The sequence below is a fragment of the Dipodomys merriami genome, unplaced genomic scaffold (assembly GCF_024711535.1).
Source record: "Dipodomys merriami isolate MVZ:Mamm:240054 unplaced genomic scaffold, mDipMer1.0.p SCAF_6, whole genome shotgun sequence".
Classification (NCBI taxonomy): Eukaryota; Metazoa; Chordata; class Mammalia; order Rodentia; family Heteromyidae; genus Dipodomys; species Dipodomys merriami.
The window spans coordinates 67,154,569-67,161,887 of NW_027206179.1; positions in this window are offsets into that span (position 1 = coordinate 67,154,569).

Sequence of the window (7,319 nt, forward strand, 5' to 3'; positions counted from 1 at the left end):
TGTTGATACAGTTCCAGGCCAGCTTCCTGTGCTTGATCTTTTGTCTCTTTTTTTTTTTAACTGTTTTTTTTTTTTTGTACTTTCATTTTGGTCCTGGGGATCAAACCCAGGATGTTGCACTTGCTAGGCAAGCACTTTGCCATGGAGATACATCTAGCATTGATCTTTACTCTTTGCAGCCATCTGAATTTAGCACAAGGAAGAACTTGTTAAGATACGTGTACATCAGTGTGATTTTTTTTTTTTGTCGGTCATGGGGCTTGAACTCTGGGCTTGGGCGCTGTCCTTGCACTCTTCAGCTCAAGACGAGCGCTCTACTGCTTGAGCCACAATGCCACTTCCGATTTTCTAGTGGTTTATTAGAGATAAGAGTCTCATGGACTTTCCTGCCCAGGCTGACTTTGAACCACGATGCTCAGATCTCAGCCTCCTGAATAGCTAGGATTACAGGCGTGAGCCACCGGCGCCTGGTCATTGTGATTTTTTGTTTCTTTTTGTTGTTGGGTTTTTTTTTGGGGGGGGGTTGTTTTTATTGTGAGAATACCGTACATTTGTTTCTTTTGTATGTTCTTCCCTCTATAGTATATCCCCTGTTGTCACTGTATTTAATTTTGCTACCCTGATATTGTATATACATTTATTTGAATTAGGCAAGGGAAGGGGAACAACAGAATGGTGAGACAAAGGACAAGGGGGGAACCAATGTAACAGCAATATATACAAGACAATATGTTGGAAATGATCTGTACAACTTGGGGGGAGGGTTGGGAGAAAGGAAAGTAGGAAAAAATTGAGGGAAGGGGTAACAAAGCTGACAAGAAAGATATGTATTACCTTTCTTATGTAACTGTCTCCCCTCTGTACATCACCTTGGCAATAAAAAGTAAAAAATAAAAATAAAAGACAAAAACACAATATTAAGGTATTTAAAAAAGATATGTATACATGTAAAGTTAATAAATATGTGCACGGCCTAGTGCCATTGCCAATGCTCTAGAAAGCAAAGGAATTTGAGCAGTTGATCTTCTCTATTCCAATCATGCAAGGACTATACGCACACACACACACACACACACACACACACACACACACGCACACGCACACGCACACACACAGAATGCAGTATTATTTCACCATAAAGAATAAAATCATGGTCTCTCCTTCCCTCCCTTCCTCTTGTTTTCTCTTCTCCCTTTGTCTCTTTCTCTCTGACTCTCTCTTTGTCTCAGTCTCTCTCTCTTTGACTCCCTCTGTCTCTCTCTCTTCCTCTCTCTTCCAACTCGTGATAGAAATGGTTTGTTCCACCATACACTCCTGCCATGACATAATAGCACCAGAGGCCCAAAGTCATATTGTTTTCTCATTTTTAGAGCCTCCAAAACTGTAAGCCAATATATATTCTCTTTTTCAGTTACTTGCACCAGATATTTCGTTAAAGTAACATGAAGCTGGCTAATACAGGTGGTTTATTCTCTACAGCCTCCAGAATCATCTCTTGCAAAAAGAAAAGCACAGAGAAGATAATTACTTGATTTTCCAAGTGTGACCTCCAAATTTCTCTGCAGACACTGCCTGTAAAAACATGGCTGTTTATAAGCAGGAATTCATAAGCCATGGGGATATTGTTAATTCATCTCTGGTTTAGCCTGTACACATGAAGGAATCCTGTCTCCTTCTCTTGACACTTTAGAGCTGCTAAGTCATCTGTTTTGTCATGGGCGGTAATAATCTAGTTGGTAAAAAGGAAAAAAAATGCCCTGGTGTCAAGGATTATTTTTGGTGGCACTGAGGATTGAACTCAGGGCCTTATACTTGCTAAATAGATGCTCTACTACTTGAGCCATACCTCAAGCCCTGTGTGTTTTCAGATAGAACCTTGCACTTTTAGCTCAGGTTGGCCTCAGATCTCGATCCTTCTATCTCTCTGCCTCGGAAGTAGCTGAGTGTTCAGCACCACACTTAGCCTTGGTTTCGGGGACTCTTCATGGACAGTAAGGCAGAGAGAATTTCCCTGAACATGGCTGCCTCTGGGAACACTCCTAACACTTCTGGAAGCCACCTTTGTTCTTTCATGCCAGCAAGTGCCATTCACTCGATTCCTGTTTCAGAAAGTGAAAGTACTTAATGTACTCAATAAAAGAAGGATAAGCACATAGTTGCACTAGAACACATGAAGAGGAATTAACCAGAACACAGAGGCTTGGAGTGTTTGTGTGTGCTTTATGAACCACTTTTGCTTTGAGAACCATTTTAAACAAGAAATTTTCTAAAATTTTATAATTTGTTTTCAAATATCCTTCTTTAATCAATGGTTAGTCGACCTCACTTGAGAGGTGGACATGCTTCTATCTCTTCAATGCCTCAAATCATTAAAACTGCATTTGGAGCCAGGCGCCAGTGGCTCTCACCTGTAATCCTAGCTACTCAGGAGGCTGTGTGATCTGAGGATCATGGTTCAAAGCAAGCTCGGGCAAGGAAAGTCCGTGAGACTCTTATCTCCAATAAAACCACTAGAAAACCAGAGGTGACGTTGTGGCTCAGGCAGTAGAGCACTCGCCTTAAGCTGAAGAGCTGAGGGATAGTGCAACCAAAAATACAAAAAAAAAAAAAAAACAACAAAAAACTGTATTTGGGGCTGCAAGCACTGTTTCATGCCTGTAATCCTAGCTAGTCAGAGGAGTGAGATCAGAAGAACATAGTTCATGGCCAGTCCAGGTGGAAAAGACCTTGAGACTCTATCTTCAAAACAATCAATAAAGCTGTACTGAAAGCTCAAGTGGTAGAGCATCAGCCAAATAAGAAAGCACAGAGTCCTGAGTTCAAACCCTAGACGTGCCCCCTCCCCCAAAAAGAGAGATTTCTCAGTGCTAGTGGCTCATGCCTATAATCCTAGCTCTCAGGAGGCTGAGATCTGAGGATTGCAGTTCGAAGCTGTCCTAGGCAGGAAAGTCCATGAGACTTTTATCTCCAATTAATCATAGAACAAGCTGGAAGTGGTGCTATAGCTCAAGTGGTAGAGTGCTAGCCTTGAGCAAAAGAAGTTTAGGGACAGCACGCAGGCCCAGAGTTTGAAGCCCAAGACCAGGACTGGCAAAAAACATAAAAGGGGTGAGAGATACTATCTGGGAAAAAGCCATTATCAACTGAGGTTTGCTTTATTTAAACAAAAATTTCAAGTATGCGACTTTCTCTCTTTTTTGCTTATTCTTTATTTCCATACTTTGTGTGTCAATTGATCACTTAGATTCAAATCATTCACTATATTTTTCTCCTATTACAAAATTCTCCATTCATGAATATGGGCTTACTGTAGTAAATATTTTCCAGTTCTTTTTTTTGCTCTGGTTTGTATCACTAAATTCTTGGTGTTTCAAATGCTTCTGTAATTTAAAAGGCAATGTTTATATTTGTCCTCCTTCACTCTCTTAGTTCTCTTTTTCTTATTTTTAATGAAGGCTATTTGCATTCATTGCACAGTATTTTCTCATGTTTTTGAGATTTCAGGATGCTCCTCAACTCATAATCAGGTTATTTCCTAATAGACCCATCGCAAGTTAAGAAAAAGGCAAAGTTGAAATATGTAGTCTTATTAAATTCAAGTAAATATGTTTCCTGGAAAAATATTCCTTTTATGTGGCAGTAACATATCTTATTTATTGCTGGACAAAGGTAGAGAGCCAGGTTTCAGGGTAATGACAGTTAAGCTTAGTCTCTTTGTAATTATTGTATGCTTTCAAAAAAAAAGCATATATTCATGTACTACTAATATAATTAAAATTAAATTTTAAATAAACTCTGGCAATTGTGTGATAAAAATATGCCGTATTAGGGTTCTTTGTATTGTATTAGGGTTCTTTGGAGAAACATTGTATAGGATACACAGTAGCTAGAGTAGGGGAAGGCAAATAGGGAGGAGAGAAAAATACACAGAGACAGATAGACACACACTTATTGTAAGGAACTGGCTCACATGATTATGGAGACTGTGAAATCCTAAGATCTCCAGTTGGCAAGCTGAAGACACGGGAATTTCAAGTATGAATTCCAGTCTGAGTTTAATAATAATGGTAGTAGAAGTGAATTTCCCAGGTCAAGTATAGCATGTGCACATGCACGTGTGAACACACACACACACACACACACACACACACACACACACGTCTCCCTTAGCCCTTTTTTGTTCAGTGGATTGGATAATGATATGCCCCCACAGTGGGCACGGAAATCTGCTTTACTCTGTTTATAAGTTCAAAGTGTTAATGCTATCCAAAAAGCACCCTTACCAACGTCCTCAGAATCATGTTTATTCCAATATATGTACTCCTTGTAGCCCAGTCAAGTTGACACATAAACTTAACTGCCATAGAGGTGAGATTTCTTACCTCACATGCAGCTGAATGCATGTTTTCTTCAGGTCCTGGCTGCCTTCCATGGAATCTGTTCCATCTACATGAGTGGATAGCTGATGAAACCTGGCCAGCTTGTGCTCCTACCCTGAGTGCTGGATGCCTCCCACTTCCAGGCAGTTGTTTCTGCTACAGCCCCCTGAGGTGATGTTACCTTGCCCAGGCAGCTGCTTCCAACAGTCCCGAAGCTTCAAAGCCTCTAGGGGCCCAAATAGTCTTCTGATCTCCTCAGGTCCCACAACTCTATATATTGTTACTTTGCCTCTTAAGTGAGGAAGGATGTCTCTCTCCTTCTTTCTCCTTATGGTCTATCTTAGTCCTTAGAGCTGGAATGAGCACCTTTTCCTTGCTTTGGCTTCATACATTGCCTCTTTCATTGCTTGTCCAAGGATGCCCCAGACTCTCCTTTGCCCTTGCAAATCTTTTTTTTTCTTTTTTTAAATTTATTTTTATATTTTTTATTGTAAAGATACTGTACAGAGGGGTTACAGTTACATGAGTAAGTGCCCTTGCAAATCTTTCAGACACATTATTTGGAGAGAGGAAAGCAAGATCATCTTTGGTGTCATGTCTAAATAGCTTAGAGAGAGCCATGTATATTCACTTATGTATGTTTATATGGGAACACACACATGTATTTGAAACAGTAATAGCTATATTTATATAAGCAGGCATATGCATGGAAACTAATGAGACAAATACACAAAACAGGATCTTAACCACTAAGAGTAGCACCTAACTCATAATTTTAGCACTTGTTGGCTTTACTTTTGCTGGTCCAATGCATCCTTATTATCACAGTCTGGTTCATAATTAATTCTCAATGCTTCAGTGTGACATGCAGTAGACTGTCCTCTATTTGGAAAACACCTCTCCTTCACAGTGGCACTTTTTTGTAGAGTAGGAGTTTGCACTTAGTCCTTGCACTTGCTAAGTAGTCACCCTACTACTGAAACTATTCTTCTAGCCCCCTTTTATGTGGGTTATTTTTAAGGTAGGGTCTTGATTTATTTCTGGACCAGCCTGGGCTCCTATTTGTGCCTCCTTTTGTCACCAGAAAGACAGGTGCATGCTACTACACCCAGTCATTGTGCTTCCCCCATAACTTGAAAATATAAGTGTTGGGGTTGTTGGGGTTTTTTTTGGTCGGCCATGGGGCTTGAACTCTGGGCCTGAGAGCTGTCTCTCAGCTCTTCAGCTCAAGGCAAGCACTCTACCTTGTGAGCCACAGCGCCACTTCCAAGAATATAAGTGTTTGACACTGAGCACAGCCATTTGTTGAGATGGGCTGGCCTCAAACCATAATCCCTCAGTCTCTGCCTCCCAGAAAGCTAGCATTGCAGACATAAGCCACCTCATGCAAGCAATATTGCCAATTTAAAAGAGGCCTTACAAAAGCTTATGATGGAGTAAAAAAAAAGATGGGGTAAAAAGTAACAGAGGTTTGTTATTGATGCTATTTTACAAGTTAAATTATATTCTAGGGGATATTATGGAAATGATAAGAAAGGATGATACAAAATACAGCACCTCACTCTGACTGAAAAATGAAGTATGAAACTATCCTATATATTTTCTGTGGTCACAGCATTTTTCTTAAGTGCAACTAGTGCTTATGCTATTGTTTATATGGTATTTTTCTGCTATTGGACACAAACAAATATGGGATAATATAGTCCTATGGATCAACGAAGAAGTAAAAATAGCTAAACAAAGAGACTTACTTGTTTTCTAAGAGATCTCATTAAATTAATCTTAGTTCTGAGGGTGGTTAAGTTTGGAAAAATCAGACTCAAGAACATCTTTCAGTAAAAAGAGGATTGTTAATTAAAGATAGAAGAGGAAAAGTAAAGACAGTATTACTTCAGCTTATTTGGCTAAAACACATGGAGTTTTTCAGGTGTGGGAGGAAGGTTGTGGAAGTCTACTGGCATGTTCAATTTGTAATAGCTCAGTTCATGACATAATCCTTCCACTGAGCAGTAAGAGGCAGAATTCTTAATTACTTAAGAGATCCAGAGAATAGCAGCAAGATCTTTATTAACGGAGGCGTTTCTGGCCTCTTGTGCTTCTTCCTTTGATAAGCTGATTATTGCTATATTGAGGCCAGCCTTTTCAGTACCACGGACAGCTCCACCTCATTAGGCTGTGTCTTTCCAGACTCCATTCTTCTACTTGAGAAGAAAATAGACCTGAAAGGTTGACTCTTCACACCTCTACTTGACAGATGACAGAACTAATGTTCATAAAAGTTAAAAGACACAAATCACATGCCAAAGTAAAAAAAAATCCAGCTTCTGAAGTGATACAGTACATAAGGAAAGAATTGAAACTAGGTTTTTAGACCCAGGCCCAAGTCTCAAGTTAGGTCCAGCCATTCACCCCATATGCCAAATAAAGGGACATGGTGAAGGGCAGAGAAAGGAGGTTTATTACATTGTAGCTATGGGAAGACAGAACTTAAGTACATCTTCAGAGGAAGAATTGGGGGCAGGGAGTTAAAATAGTCTCAAGTCAGAGGTACAGCCGGGTTGATTCTTATCTTCTGTCTCTGGAGGAATTCCAGAGAAGTTATCACTGTATTACCAGAACAGAAACAGATATGGCTGGTGAGTGATCTCAGGAGTTTTCAGCTGTTTTCTTTAAGATGATAAAAAGCCATTGCCTGTTGGAGGAACAGTTTACCTTCCACACAAGATACTCAGGTGAATCTTTCTCTGTTCCACCCCCTCCAGCCCAAGGAGATTGCAAAGGGACTGCAGCAGTGAATAGTCAGATCAAAGGGCAGAGATACAAGTCAGGGAACTTATAATTAATTCATAGAACCCCCCAAAAGATTATTTTTTTTTGCTGGTCTCAAGGCTTGAACTCATCATTGTCTGGGAGCTATCCATGAGCTTTGTTTGCTCAATG